Source organism: Episyrphus balteatus, chromosome 3 (genome assembly GCF_945859705.1).
Source record: "Episyrphus balteatus chromosome 3, idEpiBalt1.1, whole genome shotgun sequence".
NCBI lineage: Eukaryota > Metazoa > Arthropoda > Insecta > Diptera > Syrphidae > Episyrphus > Episyrphus balteatus.
In genome coordinates this window covers 97063908-97090281 of record NC_079136.1, presented here as the reverse complement: position 1 = coordinate 97090281, position 26374 = coordinate 97063908, and the positions used below count along the sequence as shown (strand labels likewise).

Sequence of the window (26374 nt, the reverse complement as noted above, 5' to 3'; positions counted from 1 at the left end):
ATCTAATTCATCCTGGAGTTCAAAGTAAAGCTGTATATCTTCTATAGCTGCATCGCCTCCAAGTCGTCTATACGCCGTTGTTACTTCATCCCAATTGGTCATAAGAGTTTTGGTTTTTTGGTTAAATTGCTGCGGTAAAGTTTCCCGCAATTTCAATGGGCACTTATTAAGACCTCCTTGAAATATTTTGCAGAGTAATCGGAATTTGCTATCCGTAGTCATCCTGTTGACCTTTACACTGGTGTCATCTGTTAAAGTGGGCTTTATTGTCAGCCCTGGTGGTATGTTAAATTTGGAAATTGCTGCGGTAACTCCCTCTGAATGCCCTGCTGGGGGCTTAACCGCTGCTGGTCCTTCGAGGGTTCCTTTTAGCTGCTCCGGCTGAGGATGGACTGCTGCGGTCTCCTCTATAACCCCATCAGATTTTTCTTCTTCCGCTACTGCAAACCGCTTGATGATGTCATCTTTCATTCCATCATGAATTTTTTTTACCCCATCGTAAAAACCTTTAGTGAAGTATTCGTGTTCAGTTACCTGCGGATAATTGTCTCTTATCTCGCTATCAACATTGTCGAATACTTCCCATAATTCATTTAATCTTGTCCACCGCGCATTTAAATAATCCAGGGTTTTTCTTCCTGGACTATCCTTTCCGTAATTGCGAGCAAGTGTACAGATTTCTTTTCCTACAGCTTCTTGCTGATTGGTAAGTTCCTCTATTGTAGCCACCATTTTAATTATTGAATTTTTATATTGAATTGTTAGTAATTGAAATGAACTTCTTGATAACGACTCACTTCACAACACTGTTTCTTTTATTTTATTTTATTTTATTTTATTTACAGGCCACTAAACTCTTTTAGTAGGTCCTGTCACTGTCGCCAAATGTTCTTTAAACTTTAGAACCTTGTATGTTAATGAAATACAAACACTTATATTTTCTTATTAATATTGATTACAATTTTATTTGAATAAGATGACTTATATTTTCTTATTAATATTGATTACAATTTTATTTGAATAAGATGTTCACTTGAAAGTGGTTGGACAGCGAGTGCCCATTATGCCGATCATTCAAAGGTACTTTGCCAAAAATGACAAGTCAGCATAATGAACACTCAGCGCGTGAGACTAAACATTGAACTTTTATTAAATGATCTTATTTCGTCTGGTCTCACGCAGAAGTAGGAGTTGGGTGGAAATATGATATGGTAGGAAAGGTAAAAATGGGTGATAGAATACAAAAATAAGTAGGTATACATAATTATACTTAAAAAGAACACTCAGTGGGAACTGGTAAGAAATCATTTCCCATCGTGTCAGCAACAATGCAATGTAATAATACTATTGGTCATATGGTTACTTAAAATGTTACTTTAAATGTTTACTTAACATGTATTATTTATGGTATAATAACTAACTAGTAACGATGAAAAATCAAATTTCAAATTAAATTTTTATGACTAAATTTCATCTACAGCATGCCAAGATATAAGTTGATATGCATAAGTTCATGCTCAATCTCCTCATTCCTTTAACAAAAATAATAGTCATAGGAAATCTACGAAACCACTTAACATATTTTCACACACCTCTTGAGTTTCAAAGTATGTGAAATTTTTAAACAAAATAAACTCTGATTTCTCATTTAAGAAAATTTGTACCCATATCATATGAAAAACAATATAATAGTCGGTTGAAGAGACTCATCGTTCAGTTCAATCACCCTCAAAAATTTAATTTGATTCCTAGTGATTTTAATGTCCATGGTAATAGCGATCAACAGTGACCACATTCTCAGTTCCTTTTCGATGACTGCATCTCATCCATAGTACACCCGAGAAGTTGATATGCACATGCACAAGTGTATAAGTACGCTCAATCTTCTTACAAAACAAATCCTCTCAAATCTACTAGAAGATTATGAAGGTACCCCAATTAAGGGGGGGTTTCCATAGCATTTTAATGGAAGACGGTTGACTAATTGTTGTATAACTTTTGCAGTTTATAAGATAATCTTATGAAACGTACTTTTTTGAAAAGGTAATAAACGTACAAATATTTTTGCATCATTTAAATTTTAGAAACATTTCTTGTGCGATTTTTATAAGGGTCGAAAATGATTTTTTTTCCTGCAAATTTAGATTGAATCAGAATTTTGGTTGGGGCACCGTTGTTTATAAACTTTTTATTTATTTTTTTTTTGTTTTATAATGATCAAATGTGTTTTCATGCAGTACGCGAAACAGATTTTTTTTTTTTTTTTTTTTATTAGAAAAAAAGCTTCGTTAATTTGTTGTAATTTCATGTTTTTTTACTCACTCTTCTTAGAATAACTTTACCGTTTATTAGTGTTTTTAGATGAAACAAAAAGAAAACAATAAAGGGAAATTAGGAGAATCCAATAAAATTTCTAAAATTTAATTTGAAGTTAGTTTGAACGGTTAATTTGAAGGAAAGGTGTCAAAATGCACTTTTTTAGCATTTTGGTCGTGGGGCAAAGCGTGATTATTTTTTAAAATGTTTTTGTATTTTTTAATGAGAAGTTAATAAAGTTGTTCATGCAACCCGTTTGCCAAAAAAAAATATTTTTTTTATTTACACACTAAAAATTTGATTTTAATAAACCAATATTTGCATTCTGTTTTTGAGGAAGGGGCAGTCAAAGCATCCACAATTTATTTTTATTATTTTTTTTCATTATATTTCAAATCAGTTTCAAAAAAAAAATATATATTTTTGCTCACAGTATTTTTAATATAAATTGTTGAAAAAGTGTCTATTTTAGCTTTTTTTACTTTGAAAATTCCATTGATCACGCACACATGCAAATTTAGTTCAAAAGAATGCCACGCATAAGCTGGCGCTGATGAACTCTTTTTTTCTGTTCTTTTCTATTTATTGAAAAAAAACTTGCTCTTGCGCTCTCATTTTCTCGTTTTATTTTGTTTTTGTTTTTTGTGTTTACATAATATGTACTTTTTTTTTTTTGTTTCCTATTTCCTCACTCAGGCAGGCAGAAATCATTCATGAAATTATGAAGATGCTGCAGAGAGTAGGTAGATAGTCGATATTTTTTGCAAGATCATTATCTTTTGTTTTCAAAAAGGGTTGTTTTGTTCTTGTTGACTCTTGGGTTTTTTTCTAACAATTCATTTCCTGTTTATAATATCGCACCCGCGGTTGCGAGTTGACACTTTTGGGTTTTTTTTTTTTTGGTGTCAGCGAAATTCTTTGCATTGTGTAATATTCACATCGCTCGTGCGGGGATATAGGTAAAGGATTAGATATGTGGTATGCATTTGTTTGTGTGTAAAAATGTGTATTGACATTTGACATGTGCTTGTGCACAATGATTGATTTCTATATTTAGGTTGATTTCTGGGTTGTATTGTTTATTATACTACACTCGCGCGTGCGTGCGGGGTTAATATAAATATATCGTTTTGTTTTTCATAGTCTTTGTTTATATGTTGCGGATTCGGTTTTTTTTTGTAGGTTTGTAGGTATAATAGTTATATTTTCGCGGGGGAATGTGTAAAGGGTTATATAAGTGTATTTGTGGTTAGAATGCACCTGATGGTATTTATAGAAATAGTTTTGAATAGGTGAAGATGCTCAGTATGTTTCCTTATAAATAAAATATCAGTTTGAAAAAATAGATCATTTTTTTTTTCAAAGTGTTGAGCTTGAAAATTATTTTTGAAAACTTCCCTAAACTTTGATTACATAGTTGAAAAATTAATTTCAAGGTTTAAAAAAAGTAACTTATAAGTTACACTGGTCAACAAGCTTTTTGCCACAAGAACCAAAATATACTTTTCTATATGTTTTTGATATGCTGAACTCGAATCTGAAGTCAGAAAATGTTTATTGGCCTCCGTTTTTGAAATATTACCGTTAGAAAATACCGAAAAACGTCATTTTGGCTGTTTTCGAGGTTATGTTTTTATGTGGGGTAGTTCCTTATGAAAAAAATTGTAACGGTTCCTATAAGAACTGGTTTTATTCTTTCAAAAAATGTTTAAATCTTTCCGATATCTTTTTTACTTCCCGAGATATTTAAAATTTAAGGAGTGGTCTTTGACTCAGAAATAGCACTGGCCAAACAAATTAAACTTTTTTTGCCACAAGAACCAAAATATACTTTTTTAAAGGTTTTTGAGTTGCTGAACTCGAATGCGCAATCAGAAAAATGCTATTGGCAACAAATTTGTTTATAATGAATTACCCCACATAAAAACAGAAGCTAGAAAAGAGCCAAAATGACGTTTTTCAGCATTTTATAACTGTTATATCTCAAAAACGGAGGCCAATCAAATTTTTTTTGACTTCAGATTCGAGTTCAGCATATCAAAAACCTATAGAAAAGTATATCTTGGTTCTTGTGGCAAAAAAAAAGTTCAATTTTGTTGACCAGTGTTATTAATGCTGCCTTATTTTTGTTTCCTAATAATGTAGGTATAGGTAAATAAAAAACAAAATCGATTCAACTGAGTTCATTGCATTGGTGACTCTAAAAAAATCTTTATTAAAAAGGTGTTGAAAGTAAATTGGATTGATATCGAGTCCATCCTCAAACAACATATAGATAAGAACCTAAACATTCTATATATGTATTGTAAGTAAATACATTTCCATGTCAGCCGGCACGCGCGTGTGCGAGATAAAAAATTGCTCAACGAAGAACAACTGAAAAGTGAGCAAGAACCTGAAAACCAATCCTTCTGCGCATCTACTCATATTTTTATACAAACTAATAAATAATAAATAGATATAAAATAGTAATAAATTTAGATTTAAGTATTATGTATAAATGTATAAGTATATTCACGTTAGTATTTAACGAATTGAAATAAATTATACCAAAATTATAAGGCTTAACTACATTGGCTCAAAAAGTGAAAAAGTACAAAAGTGAAAATTTTCAAACACATTTTTCTATAGTTTTTCGGGTTGAAAAATTAAAACAAATGATGAAGAAAGCTTACTTTTTGGTCTAATAAACAATTTGTATACTCTTTTCAACAAAACAATTGCGCTAGCCAGAAAAAAAATATTTTCACTTTTGTACTTTTTCAAAAAGTGGTGGTGAGATTGACTGCATTCAGAAGAACGATCAAACAAATAATATAAATAATATGCTGATAATATTTTTACATGAGATTCACGTGGAAATTTTCCACACGAAGCATTTTTGTTCGCATGGAATTTTAATAACGGCAAGACTAGTTCTTTGTTCGCCACTAAATTTTAAGTGAGAAGAGATCTGTCGACTACCTCGCAGAGTGTTGCCAGAATATTTTAGAAGCAAGGAGCCGATTTTGAAAAATCTTGGAGCCAAAAATAGCCTTTTTAAAATATGGCATAAAAAACGCATATAGTTTTGTTTTGCTATGAGATTTTTGATTTTTTTTTTAATTTTCTGAAAAATTTTGCATATTAGACCTCAAGTAAAATTTTTTTTTTTTCATACCTATTTGATACCTATTTGTATATTATGGTTTTTATGCTCATTGACGGGCATGAAATTAAATTAGTAGTAGTCAATAATGAATAGTGTATGCAAATTGGTTATCTCTGTTCACATCTTTAATAAATTTTTGTTGTAAAATGCTTTGATTTCAAAGGAGCCTTAAGTCGCCAAGTTCAAAATTAAAAGGCCAAATTCCGATAAATCGGAAATCAAAATTTTAAGTAGCGTGTGAAATGTTCAAGGAGCTTGTTTGGCGATAAATAGCAGGCTCTGGCAAACACTACCTCGCACATTACCTGAACAAAATACGGGGAGTTTTCTGAACGTCAACAACTTTCCTCACGGAACTCATAATAGAAATAAAAGTAAAATTAAATTTTTTTCGGGTGAAATCTTGTTCACATGAAACTCACAATAGGCTGATATTTTTTTTTTTTTTGTAAAGCAAAAAGTGCAGTAGATTTTATTTAAAGGCAGTAGATTTGTTTCTTGAAGAAAATGCAGTAGATCTACTGCAATTGCAGCAAAGTCCCATCCCTGCCTCTACCTGCTTCTCCGCTGAACAACTATAATTATTATTATAATGCAAAAAATTTCTCTGATACACAAAAAACTCAAATGCCATCCACAACAGCAACATGGAAACAAGTTTTCATTTCAAAAATAAATAGGTATACACTCCAGAAATCTTTCATGAAAATATTGAATTTCAAACCAGTTTTCGTCCACAAACACCATATCCATATAAAGATCTATGTAGTATACCTACATCCATTTGCATGTCACCCCGCACGCGTGAGTGCGATGGCGATCTCACAAAGAGACAATGAATGAAAACCATAACCAACATCCTGAGAGTAAAAAACCAGAGAATTCGATGGCGAGAGAGCGAAACACATTCACTAATACACACAAATGCTTTTACATGAGATTTGACTTTGCTGAAAAAGGGAACCCAGTCTTAAGGGTGGATTCTACGAACTTGAACTACAAAAAACGAAATTTCCCGACACATTCCTAATTGAAAAAGTTCTTCAAACGAAAAAAAATCAGATATTTGTTAAATGGCTTAAACTATGTAATCTCAATACCTACATAAGGAAATAAATTATTACTTTACTGAATACAAACAAAATTGAGTTTTAGGCATAAAAATAATATTTTTTTTTCAAGATGCATCGGCCTTAAAATTAAAAAAAAATGCAGTCATCATCAGAAGATTCTACAAATTTATTTAACTCCAAAAAATATTCATCGCTGCAGCACGCGGCGGAGGTGGCACAAATGCATTTTTCAATTGATCATATTCCGATGCGTCTGCTGCTTCGCACTTTAATTTACACTCCAATATCGAGCTACATACAATCCAAATGTTCTTCTTTTTTCTCAATGCATCAACATCCCCTTTAAATCAAATATGTAACCAAATTTCTTATTAGAAACCACACATAAATAGATTTTTCACAACCAGCAACTACTCGGCAAACATACCAAAAGATTCTATAAATAACTTTTTTTTTAACTAAATATACTATAGACGCATCAAACTACAACTAGCCCGATAGCCTAGTACAAGTGTCACACACCCGACACGCCATAGGTTCCCGGTTCAAATCTCCGCCGCGGCAATGCATTTTTTTAATTTAAATTCCACAATTACCCATAGCGCAGCGGCCGGCGGCGGCGGCGCCAAGGCGGCCACCTCAAACAAAACACAAACCCATTAAAAATCCTTAAATAACACCGCCGTGACCTCAAAGGAATACAAGGCATACATCCCATCCAAAATTTTCACACGTCCTGGTCCACCAACTACTACTGACATTGAAGAATATTGAGATGTTTTATTTGCGTTGCTTTTTTTGGCACAGGTGATCTATTTAAACATTTGTAGGATTTATCAAACTCAGTTTTTACCTTTTTTAATTTATTCGACAAGTTTTCCCAGGTGACTAGATGTTTTTACGCAAAAAGATGTGGTAAACGCAAAATATATAACTTTTTTTTTTTTTTTTTATTATTGGTGTTGGTTCTGGTCTATTTAATTTAAAGAGAATAAAAGCTTTTGCCAACAAGTACAAAATTACCATGATGATAAATATAACTATGATGATAGTTAAAGGTCGGCTATGTTCTGGGAGCGGGTGTAGTCGTTCATTTATATTTTCGTAAAACCTATTTTCGGTTTCCCTGATTTTTATTTTGTCTTCCTGCCTGTCTTTTCCTAACCTGAAATCGCCATTGAAATTGCGTTCGGCAATTTCTTTAACAATGACATACCTATTCTTATGTGATATATGAAATGTAATAAAATTTCGTCAGAAACTGCAAACTTATTTTAAAATATCTAATATATACATATTATATAATTATTTAAAATATCATATAATTAAGAAATTATAATTAAAAAAAATGGTTTAATAAAAACAAAACCTGCTAGTTGCATTGTTCATTATGTCGATAGAGCTGTCCCCCAATCTCAATCGTTGGGGGGTGATGAAGTACTTTGATATAAGTTATGGATTTGTTAATTAGTGGAACTAAAAAAAAAACAATTTTTTGTATTTTTCGCTCAATGATGTGAGCTCTTTTATTGATAGTAATAAACTCAATTAGATACATTTTGTTAACCCGAAAGAAACCTAATTTATTGCTATGTTGTTAGTGTTACTGCTGACTTCGTATTCTTGGAATTCCCACCTGTGGGAACCCTCGCTGCAGTCTGGTCACTGGCTCGTGTTGACTGGGGTCGACAACATGTTGTGTCAGCTAAGTTGTGTCGCGCGTGTTGTTAGCGACGACAACTTATACTGTGATAACTCCTCCCTTCTTAAATTCGACTGTCCTCAGTCGACAAATAGAGCACTGGTATTTTGTTTTGGTCCATATGATCTTTCTTTGGTTCTTCTTTGATTTGTATGACTTTCTTGGTTGGAATGATTATTTTGACGATTATTGCTAGTATGGAAAGTATTAGGATGGTCGAAAGGCTATAGTTGGCGATTTTATGGATGTTTGCATCGCTTTGGATTCTCTTTAGATGCACCGTGTTGTTGATGTGCAGTTCTTTGAGCATTTCCATTGTGAGAATCTCCTTGTAGGTTTTTGTTGAAAAGTTCTCATGCAAGATTGCAGGTAATGGCTTTCCTGCTGGAGTCTCTTTTGATAGGTATTCCTGCCCGTCTATAACTATTGAAATGTTGCTGTATTGTACAATGAAGGAGCCAGTTAGATTTACTTTCTTATTTTCCACCAGAATAGAGCCGTTGAATTGGTTGAGTAGTATTGTTCCTGGGTGTATTTCCTCTACAGTCGGGATATGCTGGTTGTTGATTTCGTCGCAGTTTAGTTGTTTACTTTGGATTAGGTTTCTTGTACAATTGTCGTTTTCTAAATTTATAATTTCGTTTCTTTTACAGATAGTTAGATTGTTGCAGGTATTGCATTTACTTTTTACACCATATATTTTATTGTTACAATTTAATATGTTCTCATAATTTATTTTAATTACATTTTTATTTTGTTTAATAGGTTTGATTAGAATTTTTGTACAAATCTCTGTTCCCGTTGTGGGAATAGTTATTATATAAAGTAAATTTGTATTATTGGAGGCTATTTTTACATTCGAAAATTCAAGTGCCTCTTCTAAGTTAATGAATGGTACATTTTGCTTATTAAATTTTTCTTTGACAATTTCGATTTCGGAATTAGATAAAATAAATGAATTTATTATGTTATTTTTTGCCCAAAGTAGAGCGTATTCTATATTGATTATTTCTTCTTTTATGATTTGTACTTTGAACTTAACGTCTAACAGAAATTCGTTTTTTTGGATTGCATTAAGTTTAGTAATTTCTAAATTGTTTGTTATATTGCTTATTTTATTTATTTTTTTTGTTAATACATTATTAATAATGATTTGTTTCTCATTATTTTGTAATAATTTTTGTGTGTGTGCTTTTATAATTCGGAAATCCTCGTGGTCCGGAGTACCGGCCAACCATTTCCATGCACTTCCTAAGAAGTTCATTGATCTCGGATTTCTATTGGGTTTTAAATTATTTAGGGATTTGAGGACTTCGGATATTTGGTGGGACAGGTAGGGAAGACTGGGATCGGATTTATTGACTTGATGGTCTATGTCGGCTTGGATATTCGTTAAGATCTCCTCGTATTGGCCTAGGTCGATGACGTGGATAATTCTTAACGCGCCGATTTGTAATTTTGCTGGGCCCATGTTCGTGGCTACAATTTTTGAATTGAAATAATCCAAAATTTGTATTTCGCTTAGCACACCGCAAAGGAAATTCCTAATGTTATTTTTATGGACTATTTTGCCTGAATTTGTTAGAACTGTGGTTGATTTGTCTTCTTTAACAATCTCTTTTCTAAATCTGGGGGTTAATTTTGTTCCTAGCCTTTTATTAATTTTGATATAAATGGTTTCACCAGGTGAATATGTTTTTAATTCTTGTCTTGATTTATTATGGGTTTGCAAATCTTTACTCTGCTTCAATCGGAGGTTTTCAATATTTTCCTGTCTTGCTGATTCGAATTGCTTCGGATCTGTTGTAACAGTCCTACCGAAGAATACTTCGATTGGTCTTTTATTTGTAACAGAATAATAGAGTAATTATATTCGTATACAGAGCAATCAAGAAGTTGATCAAATGGCATTCGAGGTCGTTCAGCTTTTCAACAACGCATTATCTCAGAGAGTGTCGAATGGAATCTTTCTATTTGACCGTTTACCGAACTGCTGTAAGGAGGGGTGGTATAAATTTGGATTCCTAACTGATCTTGAAGCATGAAGGATATTGTTCCTGAATTGAATGATTTTTCGTTGTCGAAAATTATTTTTTTCGGTACGCCGCACTGTTGTCCAAAATGACTTATCTCGTTGCAAAAATCATAACTTTTGAACGGATTGAGGTAGCGGTACAGTTTTTTTTTTAATTTGAAGGAAATTTCCAGGGCTGTTACACCAATGAATTTCAAGAAAATTGTTTTACAGGGTGTTTAGGAATCATCGACCGAAAACCGATTTTCTTAAAAAAAAAATATTTAAATTAAAATTGGTATGCCATTTTGTAGAAATCACTAATTCACATCTAAAAAAAGTTCAGATTACACTTTTCCATGATATTACGATTATAGAGAATGCCAAAAAAGTTGGTCCCGGAAGTCCGTCTGTCTGTCTGTCTGTATAAGGATCTACAGCCTAAACGGATGGACCGATTGACTTCAAATTTGGTATGTAGCATTTTTTGGAGACCCTCCAGAGGGGTTTTTGGAATTAATTTTTTTGGGCCAAAAATAACGGTACTTGTCATACACCAATTTCAGTAAAGCTGTAATTGCTCAAAAACGGCTCCAACGATTTTGTTTAAAAAATTCAAATGTAAGTTTGAAAACAAGGTCTATCTTCTAATGAAAAAAATTTTTTTGGAAAATCATTATTAACGGTACCTGCCATAGAACGGTTTTTTTTAAATCCGATATTCTCCGAAACGGCTTATTCGATTTCAACGAAACTTTTTTTGAAGAAGCACTTATATAACTCAAATATAGGCCAAAAATAAAATTTCAAAAAAAATAATTTTTGGATTTTTAAAAAAATTTTGAAATTTTTTTTTGAAAAATAAAATTTTCGAAAACGGGACATTGTATTTTTTTGAAATTTTGTTTTTAGATGTGGATTAGTGATTTCTACAAAATGGCATACCAATTTTAATTTAAACATTTTTTTTAAAGAAAATCTATTCCTTCTGCCTTCATTTTTTTTCAAAGTACAAAATCTCGGCAGTGCGCAAGCATGCGCAGCTAAATATTTTTATTTTGGATCAACAATTGATTGGTACACATACCCTATTCGGCTTAATGCATGGAACCGAATGGATTTTTTACGGTACCTGCCATAAAACCGTTTTTTTTCAAATCCGATATTTTCCGAAACGGCTTATTCGATTTCAACGAAATTTTTTGTGAAGAAGCACTTATATAACTCAAATATAAGCCAAAAATAAAATTAAAAAAAAAATAAATTTTGGATTTTTAAAAAAATTTTGAAATTTTTTTTTGAAAAATAAAATTTTCGAAAACGGGACATTGTATTTTTTTGAAATTTTGTTTTTAGATGTGGATTAGTGATTTCTACAAAATGGCATACCAATTTTAATTTAAACTTTTTTTTTAAAGAAAATCGGTTTTCGGTCGATGATTCCTAAACACCCTGTGAAATAATTTTATTGAAATTCATTGGTATAACAGCCCTAGAAATGTCCTTCAAATTAAAAAAAAAACTGTACCGCTACCTCAATCCGTTCAAAAGTTATGATTTTTGCAACGAGATAAGTCATTTTGGACAACAGTGCGCCGAAGGAAAATATGAGCTGCCTTAAAGGTTCAATTATATCGAATATAGCTTTTGATTTAATAATTTTTACTTGCGCATATTTTGAAAATTTGTCTATTGCAGTGAGTATCTGTTTTGAATCTGTTGAGTAAATGTCAATATGAACTATATCGCCTGGAAATTGTGAAATTGGGGTTTCTTGAATTTTTGGTTTATTAGGATGTCGTTCATATTTTTGTTCTTTGCATATTCTACACCAGGCTTGTCAAACTCAATGGCATTCACGGGCCAATATAGCAGGATCTAAATTTCTATGGGCCGCAAAAAAAAAGATATTAGAATTTTTACGAAACAGATTTATTTTTATAAAAGAACAAGAACAATATGTAGTAATATTAATGTTTTCTGCCTGACACTTGGCATCTCTTTTCTGTACCATCTTCTCTACTTGTGATGAAAATTTTTTAGAAGTTATTACTTTTAAAACAGACCCAAGGCGTAGATCTGTTATTCTGGATTTAACAGGTGACTCATTTCGATTCATAAGTGAAAACTGCTGCTCGCATCGATGAAGTGCTTCCAAACATACAAATGATTTCATATGCCAATTTTCGAGTGTTCTCAAATCTGCTTGTTAGATACTTGTAAAATTCAGGTATCCCAGCTTCATCGAATTTATATCTTTAAACGGAGCCACACTGGATTTCGATTAGCTCCATTTGCAAATGATTACGTACTGATTCTATATTTATAAACCCGTCTCAAAAAGAGATTAAAAAAGGATGGATTTTTCGGGACAAAGTAGCGAAAATATTTGCATTGGTGTTCATTTAAGAAAAAAGTAGCGACTGCAAGTCGACTGGAAATCTAATTTTCGGTTGCTTGGAAGTCGACTTAGGTCCATTTTCTTCACTCGAAGTTGAACACAACTTGAGAAATTTTATATTAAAAATTCTCACTCCGAGTGAAGAAAATGGACCTTAAATATTTTGTACAAATAAACAAATTCAGAGCTTATTCCCGAAAATTCACTTAGGATGAAACAAATCGTATGGAACTTTTTCACTGCTTTCCCATTGGTCAAACTGCACTCCAATACTAAATACAGCAAAAAAAAGCTTGTTTTCAATACAAAAAATGTTTGTTTACCTTTTCACCCATCAAGAACTCATATAAGCTGGAAATTCTCCATTGCGACATAAATAGCAAAAAGTTAAAATCTCTGCAGTTAACATCGTGTTGAAATGGAGAAATTCAAAACAATTTTATTGGATTCCCCGGTTTGTTCGTGTACATTAGAGACATTTAAATTTTATTTTATAACTAAAATTAAATGTAAAAATTGAAAATGCAAGTTGTACCTAAATTAAGCTTGGGCCGCACAAATATACGATGTGGGCCGCATGCGGCCCGCAGGCCGCAAGTTTGACATGCCTGTTCTACACTGTTTAATAATTTCGGAAATTCGAGCGTTCATCTTTGGGAAATAATATTTGAAAAGGAGTTGAATTTTGTTTTCTTTAGCGTTCCTATGGGCTCTATTGTGTTCTTTTAAGATTTCTTCATTCTGATCGATTACATTTGTGAGGTCGGTAACTTGTGTTTGAGTGAAACGAATTCTAAAAGTTTGATAGTGAAGCGGATACATTTCTTGAACTCTTCCCATAATTGATTCGTTGGTATAAAGACCATTGATAACACTTGGGTTTAAAACTCTTTTAAATATTGAAATTAACTGGTCTATGGTATAATCTGGTTGTGTGAATATATGTCTATGGTAGGTTGGGAAAGGGATTTTAAATTCGTATTTTGTTTCTTTGCCAATGAGAAGAAAGATTTGATTTTTAAAAACGTTAATTGGGCTTTCAACACTAGGGATTAAATTATGCGACGAGCTTTGGTCACTATGTTGAGATGCGGTAAGTGAGAATACTTCGGAGTTTTGTGGAGCACGCGATAGTGCATCTGCGACTACGTTGCTTTTCCCTGGTTTGTATATAATTTTGTGGTCGTATTCTTCAAGGATTTCTTTCCAGCGTTTCATTTTCGAATTGTTATTCTTGTTACTCATAGCGTATGTAAGCGGCTGGTGGTCTGTATAAATTTTAACATGAGCTGTTCCGTATAAATAATTTCTGAAGCTGTCCAATGCCCAAATGATGGCAAGCATTTCTTTTTCGTTGACAGCATAATGTTCTTCTGTCTTGTCTAATGACCTTGAAATGAACATTATTGGTCTGTCATCTTGCGAGAGAACTGCACCGATTGCGTACTCTGATGCATCGGTTGTGAGTTCGAAACTTTTTTTAAAGTCAGGGTAGGCGAGGATTACATCTTTAGAAGTAAGGGATTTTCTAAGTTTGTTAAAAGCTTCTATTGCTTCGGTGGATAGTGAAATTAAAACTTTGCTCGATTTAAATTTTGAAATGTGGCCCTCTTTGCCGCGTAACATTCTCGTTAATGGTTTTGCTAATTTAGCATAATCGTGAATGAACCGTCTGTAATATCCGGCCAATCCTAAGAATGATCGTAATTCTTTTAGGTTTTTTGGAATTGGGAAATTTGCTATTGCTTGAACTTTGGAAGGGTTTGTCGTTAGACCTTTTGACGATACAATGAAGCCCAAAAATTCTACTTCTTCTTTGAAGAAGTGGCTTTTGTCTAGTTGTACCTTCATGTTTGCCTCGCATAGTGTGTGTAGTACTTTTTCTATGTGACATGCATGGTCTTTTTCGTTTTGACTAAATATAATTATGTCATCGATGTAGACATAACATATTTTACCGATGTAAGCGCGCAGAATGTCGTCAACTGCACGTTGGAAAATGGATGGCGCATTCTTAAGTCCGAAGGGAAGTCGGGTGAATTCGTATTTGCCTCCGTTAATGGAAAAAGCTGTTTTCTCCGTATCGGAACGTTTTAGGGGAATTTGGTGGAAACCACTTTTTAAATCGAGAACTAAAAAGAATTTGCTTTGACCTAAATGGGATAATATTTCGTTAATTTCTGGGATGGGGTAACGATCAGAGATAGTGACCTCGTTTAATTTTCTGTAATCAATTACAAGTCTGAAGTTCTTTTTTCCTGATGAGTCGGGTTTTTTTGGTACAATCCACACAGGTGAATTGTATGGGGATCGAGAAGGTTTAATTATATTGTTTTCCAAAAGCTCATTTATCTGTTTTTCCACCTCATCTTTTAATGAGGCGGGGTAAGGGTAATATTTCGAGTATACTGGGGAATCTGTGTTGGTGCGTATTTCTCCTATGACTCTTGTTGTGTATGTAAGTTTTTCATTTGGATTAGCGAATAGAGGTTTGAATTTTTGAGAGATAGTGGCTATAGTTTTTTTCTGCGATTCTGACATATGGTCAATTTTTATACCTATGGGGTTTACGTATTGTGACTTAACCCTAATTTACAAATTGGGGTTCGTGCGAACCCCAACGCATGTTTAAATGGTTATAACTTTTTTCTAAATCGTTTTTTCGACTTGGGATGAAAACTCAGTGAACGAAATTCATTTTTGTTTACGTTTTTTGTCTTTTTTCCATAAAAGCGGTTTTATATAATTTTCTGGAATTTTTTTCTGAAAAAAAGTCACAAACCAAACTTGGGGTTCGTGCGAACCCCAACGCATGTTTAACTTTTTTCTAAATCGTTTTTTCGACCTGGGATGAAAACTCAGTGAACGGAATTCATTTTTGATTACGTTTTTTGTCTTTTTTCCATAAAAGCGGTTTTATATAATTTTCTGGAATTTTTTTCTGAAAAAAAGTCACAAACCAAACTTGGGGTTCATGCGAACCCCAAGACTTTAAATGGACTATTTTCAACAATTTTTATTAGGTATATTTTGGCAAAAATATACCTGTTATATATACGTGTTATCATAAAAAGACACCGCAACTGTCACCTTAATCAATAAAAGAAAGAGACAATGCATCAAATTGTTGATAATGAACAATTAGAGGTGCATAAAAGCTTTGGGGTTCGCGCGAACCCCCAAGTTTGGTTATTGCATTATTTTGCGTGCGGTAAACTAGGGTTAAGTTGTTTAATTCGAATTTTAGTTTTGCCTAAAATTGACATAAAACTATCTTTTGTATGAATAACTGCATGTAAATTTTTAAGACTATCATTTCCCAAGATCCCATGAAAAGATATAAGGGTTGGGAGAAGGTAGAATTTCAGTTTGACGTCATTTAGATTAAATAGGTTAACGAACGTGTGTTTCGTTTTTTCAATGTTACCTGCAATTGATTTTGCCAAAAATGTTTGTTCGTTTGGAAGAGGTTTCTCTACCAAACATGGTTAGATGTAATTTTTACTCGAGCCTGTATCAATTAGAAAATTTAGTAGTTGTCCACTCTTCGTTCTGCATTGAAAATATGGCAGCGAAGAGTCATTTTACCTAAAAAATGAATGTCACATTCATCGGCTTCGGGTTCCTGATCTTCAATCTGTTCTTGCATATAATTATAAAGATCGGGATCGTTTTCTGCTTCTTGTACGTTTGGTTGTTGGTAGAAGGCATAAGCATCGTTAGGAGAGATATATCCAGTTGGCTGCAGGGTGAAATCTGGAGGTATATTTGAAGATGATGGAACTGGATTTTCAGAGTTTATATGAAAATTCCTTTGGATTTTCTGAGGTACCATATTTTGAACTGAAGGGTTGAACCCTTGTGTCCTTTTACCAGCGTATTTAAACGGTTGGGGACGGTTCTGGTAGTTTACGGCACCAGAGTGGATAGTTGATGTCTCCATTGGTTCCGGTTTGGGTTGGGGTTTGGGTGGGCGTGGAGGAGCAAAATTGGGAAAATTATAGTTAGGTTGTGTTTGTGTTTGTGTATAGTTAGGGTAATTAGGATTGGGGTAGTTATAATTAGGGTGCGTGTAGTTGGGGTAGTTGGGATAATTTCTTTGCTTATTTTGGTAAGCAAGATTAGGGATACTGTTGTTAGGTTGTGGCAAGTAGGCAATTTCTGGATAGAAAGCATTTTGTTGTGGTGTTCTCCTATTCTGTGCATATCCGGTGGACAATGTTGGTTGTTGTCGTCTATTTTGGAATTTTTGATAGTTTCCTAAATGTTGCTGATTTTGATGGTTGCTCGCATATTGGGAGCGAAATTTTTGATTTTCCAGTTTTTGGCATAAGTTTAAGGCTTCTGGGAGGTCCGACGGCTCTTTCATGCCTAGGAGTCTTGGAAGATCTCCGTTTAGGCCTCTAATGAAAGTATCCAATGCCTTGTCCCTGTAGTTGCTAGTCAACAGAGAGATGGCCTCTTGACCAACGTCCATGCAGGAAATCTTATTTAGGAGGAGTGACAAGTGTTTATATACCGATTGGTAGAACTCTTGCACTGAAGAATATCCTTGAACAAGAGATGTCATTTGGTACTCTAAAGTACCCAAATCTCTTTTATCCGCATAGTGTAAGGTTAGACATTTGGAGATTGCTCTCCAGTCTAGTGGAGTATTATACGACTCCAATACGGCGCACTGTGGGCTAGAACGCTTTTTTAGCTGGAATTAATTATAGAAATTCTCGAAATAATCTAAAGTTGCAGTTAAAGCCATTAAGATGATGTCGAATGATATAATAATGATAATTTTATGGTACAACAGACACTAAAGATAAGACCAACAACAAAAATAAACGAAATATTATGTTAAATAAGGTTTTCCAATTTACAACAGATATTATTGGTATAAAAAACAAAAAATTAGTTTTTTGAAGTTTGAACGCATCAAACTCGAAAATGGTGTCATTGAACGCTTACAAAAGTTGTTTTTACTAAATAGGGAAGGTAAATATTAATGCAAATAAAAAAACCGTTATTTGAAAACATTCAACACGTTTTTTTTCATCGTAAGTGGATTTTTTGAACATTTTTCTCACTATACTTTCAGAGTTACAGCGAAAAAAGTTTGCTCTTGTAGGACATAGTTTTATAAAAAACATAATGCCATATAGGCTAGCTAGTTTTTAAAATTATTTCTAGAGTGTGCCTACGCGTGCCTTTTTTTTAAAGCTTAGGAACATTCGTTTTATATGAAATCGATGCTAGTAACATACTTTACCTTAAAATTTATAAACAAAAGTTCAATATAATTACAATTTAATAGCAAATACTATATGAGGATATATCACTAATTGATAAACTAGCAAAATTTTCATAATCGATCCGTTAAAACAAACTCAGTAAACGAATATCTGGATAGAGGAAAAAGTGGCCTTTTTTGTTTTTTTTTTCGAAAACTTGCTTTTCGATTGTGTTTTTATGTATCCAATGAATGCTTTGACCTCAATTTTGAATGAACAATTATAGCTAGTCCATTTATCTATCGAATAAGACTAAAAGGAGCAATATTTGAAGAAGTTGACTTTTTAATTAATTCCTGCTAAAATAGCGTTCTAGCCCACAGTGCGGCGTCTGCATTACCAATAATTTTATTACGAATTATACTCAAGATACCGTAGAATATTTCTTATTTAATTTGTGTCTCTTTTTTTGTAATAAATTCTTATATAAATTTATTTATATATTTTGTCGTATTATTTTAATTTATTTTGAAATACTGCGTAATTATTTCTTATTTAATTTTTGTCACTTTTTTTTTTGTAAATTCTTATATAAATTTATTTATATATTTTGTCGTATTATTTTAATATATTTTGAATTAATTAAATTAAAAATAATTTTCTTTTGAAAAAAAATTTTTTTAAAAAATAATAAACTTCCTTACGCTATTATGATTGTAATTATCATCTTCCTTATGTCCTGGGCGGCTGGTAAATAATTTCACCTCCTTTTTTGCTGGTTGCTACTGGGGGGCCTCTTTTCCTCAGGGGAGTTACGCAGTGTCTTAGTTCACTTTTTGTGTGTTTTAATCCACTTTTTATCCACTTTTTTTTATTAGCTTTTAGTGTCTTAGTTCACTTTTTGCATTTAGTGTTTTAATTCACTTTTTTCTTTTTTTATTTGCTTTTAGTGTCTTAGTTCACTTTTTGCATTTAGTGTTTTAATTCACTTTTTTCTTTTTTTATTTGCTTTTAGTGTCTTAGTTCACTTTTTGCATTTAGTGTTTTAATTCACTTTTATTTTTTTTTAACTTTAACCGGGTTTCACTTATTTTATTTAAGTTTGCACGGGTTTTAAGTAAACGGTTATTTATTCCGCGATAATCTGCTCGGGCGCCAGTTATGGATTTGTTAATTAGTGGAACTAAAAAAAACAATTTTTTGTATTTTTCGCTCAATGATGTGAGCTCTTTTATTGATAGTAATAAACTCAATTAGATACATTTTGTTAACCCGAAAGAAACCTAATTTATTGCTATGTTGTTAGTGTTACTGCTGACTTCGTATTCTTGGAATTCCCACCTGTGGGAACCCTCGCTGCAGTCTGGTCACTGGCTCGTGTTGACTGGGGTCGACAACATGTTGTGTCAGCTAAGTTGTGTCGCGCGTGTTGTTAGCGACGACAACTTATACTGTGATAACTTATATCCAATTTTCTGTTGTTGTTTTTTTTTATAGCTGTCCCTCATTCACAATCGTTGAGGGGTGATGACGCACTTTGATACGGATACGTTAATGTTGTTTTTTTTTTCACTTAGTAGAAAGTTCTTTTTGTTTCCTTGTTTTTTTTTTTAGCTTAACTAAATTTCATTATTATTTTTTTTTTTTTTTTATAAATGAAGCATAAAGTTTAATTATTTTTTTTTGGCGCACAAAATGTTTATTTCGTTGTTTTATTTTTGTATTGAAAAATATCTACAACTTTATTTTAATAAAGTATTTATTTTCAAATTCCGAGGATTTTTGCACTTCTTTTGGTCATTTTATTTTTGTCAAAAGTAAAAGTAAGTTATTTTTTTTTTGTAGCTTATGATATTTGCAATTATTTTTTTTTTTATTTTTATACTGGCAGGATCGTCATGTAAAGAAAACACCTTATTTGTTTTAAAGACCAAACAATAATCATTCGGTTGGATAGTTATTTTGACTTAGTAACTTATTTCTAGTTGAAACTTATTACTATTAGTCAGCGATTTCATATTTCAGAAATCAATGACTGTTGGCATCAGCGAATAAGGGTCGTTGCACCTAGCACTATGCAAACGATGGCATTTGCATTCGATGGAAGCGGTGTCATATGTATGCACAAGCAAGTAATCCAAACTGTGGGAATTTATAACAAGTAATCCAACTTGTGGGAATTTAATGTTTTATATGGGTAACTGACCGAACGACCTTTATTCGCAACACCGTAATACGATTCGCGGATCGACTAATTTCGTCGCGCAACCTTCAGAAATGCAATCACTTTTTTCAGAATATCTTTTTTTAGTGTCTTTGATGTTTTGCTTAATGAAAGGCGAAAGGTCATTTTAGACGTATGCAACTCTTCTGTAAATTTAACAAGTCATTAATTTTGTTTAGTTCGGAAAAACGTCGACACTTATTGTTGTTTCCGTTAAGAGGTCACAATTTAAATTACTTCAAGAAAAGTGCTTATGGGTCAAATTGGTAATTGAGTGTTGATGCCGACAGTCAATTTTCTTCCAAATAAAAATAAATGTAAGATTACATTTAATCCATTCACTAACCTATTTATTTCTTTTGATTTTACAAGAAATCAGAGATACCCCTGGTATACAAAAAGTGGGCCTCGTTGCCTCTACTAAACTGGCCTCCAGTGTGCCATTATTTAAATAGCTGAAAAGTAGGGAATCTTAGGGTACAATAGAGAACCTAGGATAAAAACCTAGAAGAAAGCGAAGTTAGGAGAAAAACTAATTTCGGTTTTAATCCTACTACCAAACCTTCGCCTTCACGGCAAAGATTATATGTAATTATTTTCGTTTTGTATGAAATATTACATAACACACTTAATTGCCATCATAATGTGAGAAAGAGATATTTCCCTACATTCGTCACAATAATATACGAACCGGGAAGTGATTTCATGTAAATGAGTATGAGATGTCAGCGAAAGTTTTTTGACACCAATAATACAACACGGGTGGAAAAGTTTACCGCAGAGGCCACCAAAAGTAATGCGATCAACACCAACTTCGGAATTGCAAATAGAGCACTTTTGTGACATAGTTATTGAGGTGATAATAAAACAACAGGGAAGACTGATATTGTCAAGAAAATTTGTTTTGATTTAGAATTAGGGTCAAGAGTGTTAAAAAATAAAACAAAAGAAACATACAACTGTAGTTAGGGCTTTAGGTATGGAACGAGTTAAAAAACACCTAGACGCGACGGATGTTAAATTTGAATTAAAGATTTGGTAATTGTTGTTCCTGTTGATTTCAAAATCATCTTCTTTTTTGGACCTTTATTATCGGCTTCGATTTTTAAAAAAGCTTCTCGTCACTTTTAAGTAACTGTTTCAGATTCGAATCTGAGCAATTAGCTGTTGCTGAATTGTCTGTATGATTGTGTGTGTGCGCTAGTTATCTTCGATCTAAGAAAGACTTAATCATGTGTAAATAAGCAATGATCTATAAATTAGACTCCTATGAGTCATGTGCAAAGTTGTGCGTCCTATTGCGTCTCCTTCCTCTATAAAGCTATGGGGGATTTAGGTTTCCCCAAGCCGAATATTGATGATGGCTAGAGAGAGCCGATCTTTACTGAAAGCTAAAGATCGTTCGATTGATGTTTTTCTGAATCGAAAATATTGAAAATGTCTATACAAATGGATTGAAATTGAACATAATACGGCTTCTTAATTTATATCGGCTTCAGCTTGATTCATTTGTGGAATTTGTGGCAATTCTGGAGTCATTGTGCTCCTTTGTGTATATACTTTAAATCGAAAAACTTTTAATTTCATTACCCACATTTTGTTGGTCTTTTCGGTTGAAAAAACTTTTAGTAATCACAAAGAGTAGATATATGCACTACTAATATTATTAATATAATTATTATGATGTCAATTATAAGCAAGTTTGAACTCATTATGTTGTTATTACCGTAATTATTATATTATTATTGGTCATGACGACCAATGTAATTCTATCACCCATGAATGTTTATATTTTGGGGTTAAGGGAGCGGTTGTTATAACCGTGTTTTGTATTTGAATAAGTAGCTCACTTTTGGCTCTTATTTCATTAATTGCTTTGTATAAATCCCTAAGTTCCGTGTCTGGTATAAAGTTGATTTTCAGTTGTATTTTATATCATTTTATCTCCTTCCAGTTTTCCGGCTCTTGAATATTTATTAGCACTTCCTTTGTTCGTCCTTGTGCAAAGTCTGTATGCTGGATAACGCTTGGAGCATATATGTACATATATTGACTTATATTCCTTAGCAATTAGACGTGGTCCGGCGAGTAGCCTAGTATACCTTAACCCAAAAGCGAGTAGCTCTATAGGGCGCCTATATTACTATGTTTATATCAAAAATTGCCTTGACTCCAGCGAGTTGCTTTATAAAGTAAACGCAATCTTTGAATGTAGAATAAGAAGAGAGAAGAGTGTTTTAATTTTATTCTTCTCTTTTTATACAAAATTTGTCAATAAAATATTGCCTGTATTGATATTCAACAATACTTCGATATTCAATAAGAATTCCCATAAAATGCAGCATCAGCATAATAGCCATGCACTTCAAGTGTTTTGGGCTAGCTTGCTTATGATACATATTTTACTACCATAAGTCAGCGACCCTTAATTATGTTTGTTTTTCTTTAATCACTGAAAGTGTTGTTGTATATTTGGTGTCATATTATATAGCTGGTGCACTGAAGGTGCCAGTTGAATTATATGAGCATTTATTTATAGCTATATGCAAATTATGGATTTAAGTCTCTGGCTGTAAGCCGTAGTTTTTGTTTTCTTATTAGTTTTCCGACTGCTGACTTTGCACCAATTATGTCGTTTATGAGACCAGAAAGTCTTTTTATTTCCTTGAAAATTTCAGTGTTTGTTATCAATTGAATATTATTGTTTTCTATAAGATCATTAACTTTATTGGATATTGTGAGGAAATTATCATGGTCATGGACCTGCTATCCATTTCCAAAATGTTCCTAATTCGTTTATTCCCCTTTTGACCTTATTTATTTTTAATTGAGTTACAAATGATTCTATTAAAGTCAGCTCTGATTCCAGCTCTAAGTGTTCTTCATGTGTGTAATACACTTTTTTCTTTTAAAATGTTTTCATAATATGTTATATTGAAAACATGGAATATTTCACCGTAGTCTTGGTATACCAGTGCGTCATCATTTTCCAGGAGTATATAATCATCGTTAGTATAATCAATGATTTGTGCAGATATTGCATTCAGTTGTGCAATTGTGAAAAAAATGAGCATTTTGTATATGATTTGTTGAGCGTAATATTTGTTGATCTTCTTCAAAGTTTTTTTTCACTTTTAAAATCGTCGTAGAAAATTTATTAATTGATTCGAAAAATCATATTTGAAATTTTTGAAAAATTTTCAGTCATGGTTGGGTTTTTTTATATTTTTTTTTTATATGTGAATTTTTTCACTTTTAAAATTGTCGTAGAAAATTTATTAATTAATTCAAAAAATCATATTTGAAATTTTTTGAAAAATTTTCACAGTCACGGTTGGGGTTTTTTTTATATTTTTTTGTGTGAATTCTTTCACTTTTAAAATTGTAGAAAATTTATTAATTAATTCAAAAAATCATATTTGAAATTTTTGAAAAATTTTCACAGTCACGGTTGGGTTTTTTTTTATATTTTTTGTGTGAATTCTTTCACTTTTAAAATTGTCTTAGAAAATTTATTACTTAATTCAAAAAATCATATTTGAAATTTTTTGAAAAAGAATAATCTTAAAGGTGAGGCCTCCAAACTATTAAGATTATTCTTGAGATACTGCATTTTTTCAACATCTGATAATCTGTTGTTGCAGTGTATCACTTGATTAAAAATATCATGGAATTCAATCCATGTGTTTGATCTGCCATCAAACATTGGTATCTGAACTCTTGGGAGTTTAACCTTATGGTGTGAGGTGGAAGCAGATTCAGGTTTTTTCATCTCTCTGAGTGACACCATTACTTCCGAATACCTCTTTTTCAACCCTTCAATTTGGGTCAAAAAATTAGCTTTATCGGTTTCGTCATTAAATACCTCGAAAAGCAATACTTCCTCATATATTGAGTCTATTTTTTTCCATTCCTCCATAAGATTCGTGGTCTGGAATTCGATTGCCGAATTACTCATATCTGTGTGGAGGAATGTTTCTGCTATTTGCCTTTCGAACGACCCCATTCGTATTTGTGCTCGTTTCATATTACTTGACTGTGTGTCGTTATGGCCCAGATTTATTTTTTCTGTGTTTTGGGTTCGGATTTCTTCATTTTTTTTGTGGTCAAGTTCATTGTTTACAGTTTCAACTTTTTTGTCATCGTTGCTGGATTTCCCCAATGCAACTGCATATGCAATTAACTTATCGTTAATTGTTTCCATGACGCGTTGCACCTGTTCATAATATTTTTTTGTAAAGTATTCATGATTAGGTGTATTTAATTTTAAAATTTCGTCATGATTATGTGTGAATTGCTGCCATAGGTGGTTGACCTCTGATTCTCTTTTTTTAACGTACTCTGTTGTTCGTCTTGCTATCGGTTCCTTTCTTATTGGCTCTAGCAATTTTGCTAAATTGTTGCCAATTTCGTCTTGTTGATTCATCAGTGTATCCATAGTTCAAGTTTGGGGTGTTTTCTTTTTACGAAGATTCTGGTGTCTTCTGGTTACGAAGATTCTGGTGTCTTCTGGATACGAAGATTCTGGTGTCTTCTGGATACGAAGATTCTGGTGTCTTCTTTTTACGAAGATTCTGATGTCTTCTTTTTACGAAGATTCTGATGTCTTCTGGATACGAAGATTCTGGTGTCTTCTTTACGAAGATCTGATGTCTTCTGGTACGAAGATTCTGATGTCTTCTGGATACGAAGATTCTGGTGTCTTCTTTACGAAGATCTGATGTCTTCTGGATACGAAGATTCTGATGTCTTCTGGATACGAAGATTCTGATGTCTTCTGGTTACGAAGATTCTGATGTCTTCTGGATACGAAGATTCTCTTGTCTTCTTTTTACGAAGATTCTGATGTCTTCTGGTTACGAAGATTCTGATGTTATGGTATCTGTTCAAAGAAGCGTCTGGTGTCTTCATCCGGCTCGAAGGACCAATGTATAGCTCATATAAGAACTCGTGGACTGTAGTTTTCTTAGTAACTTTATTTCTCATTAAACTTAGTATTTATATAATCTTAAATCTAAGTAATTCAAGATAACCCTTGAATTACACACCTGTTCTTATTTGCTTATTTTGCGGAACTTGCAAATGTAGTTGCTTGCAAGTTCCGCATTACATTTATTCTTTTGTATTCGTTATTTATTATGATTTATGTTTGTCTAAACACACAGTCACGGTTGGGGTTTTTTTTATATGTATATATTTTTTTTGTTTGTTAATTCTCTCACTTTTAAAATTGTGTTAGGTTTTTTTTTTATATTTTATTGCCACTAAGTTGGGCGCCAATTATAAACATCAGAAGTTTTTGTTCGAAGTCCTCTGACATTTTGGTAATAGATTGAGAGGCATTGAAGGGACGCATTTCGACTAGCGGTTTTTTTGGAGTTAGCGACGAAAAAAACTAGAATGCGCGGCTTGAGATCTTTGCAGGTGTGAAATTCTTCGAGAATTGAGGTAACTAGCGTAAGCTGAAAGATCTTTAGAAACTCGTAGAGGAAAGAGGTTAAAGGTTTCATGGTATTGAATGAAGATTTTTTTCAAAGCAAGGAAGTCGCAAGGGAGTCCATCTTTGGAAATCAATAGCTCAAGGTTCGTTTTGGTTTTACCATCAACACATATATCTTCAGGTTTGTCGTGTAGATAAGCTAGGTACAACCGGACATTTTCGTAGGTTTTAACCTCACGAAAACTATATAACGTCCATCGTCGCTGGCTGAAAATTGTTGAGCAAGTTTAACAACTGGGGGAAGCAAAGGATCAATAAATGAAGGGACTGAAACCGTGGAGTTTGGAGGGAGAGTAATTACGGTTGATTCATGAGATTTAAAGTCCGAAGGAGAGGATAGGGATGACGAAGAGGAAACCGTTGTTAAATCAAATGAAACTCTATTCTGCGTGCTACGTTTAGAGGACTCAGCGAAGGAGGTAGTAGTAGGGGAAGTGGGTACACTAAGGGATGAAGAAGTTGGAATGGAAGCTTGGGGAGGGTTCAAAACGTGAGAGTAAATGAAGTTTGGGTATTTATGGTTGGGAGACACAGAGCATGAGTTGGAGGAAGCAGGAGTGGTTGAGGGTTTTGAAGTGGAAGTATTATTTGTGTGAGCTAGTGAACTGATAATGTTAGAGGGGGGAGTTAGATTTAAAGAATGATTGGCAACGAGAGGGTGAATATTGTTAAAATTAGGATACCTGCCAATTTTTAGTTGCCAGTTAGGATCATTTACAAGAGGACTATTTCTTAACCTAGACTTAGATCTATTTTTATTATTATTGTTAA

The 26374-nt window shown here is 32.9% G+C and overlaps 1 protein-coding gene across 1 annotated transcript in view; it reads right to left on the bottom strand.

Moving 5' to 3' along the window:
- The window catches only part of LOC129916656 (protein spartin), a 61318-nt gene extending 35249 nt beyond the window's left edge, over window positions 1-26069 (bottom strand). Inside the window, exon 1 of the mRNA XM_055996751.1 lies at window positions 26057-26069. The gene's annotated coding sequence lies outside the window, so the exon portion shown is untranslated. The remainder of the gene's footprint in view (window positions 1-26056) is intronic.
- Between the last annotated feature and the right edge of the window lie 305 nt (window positions 26070-26374).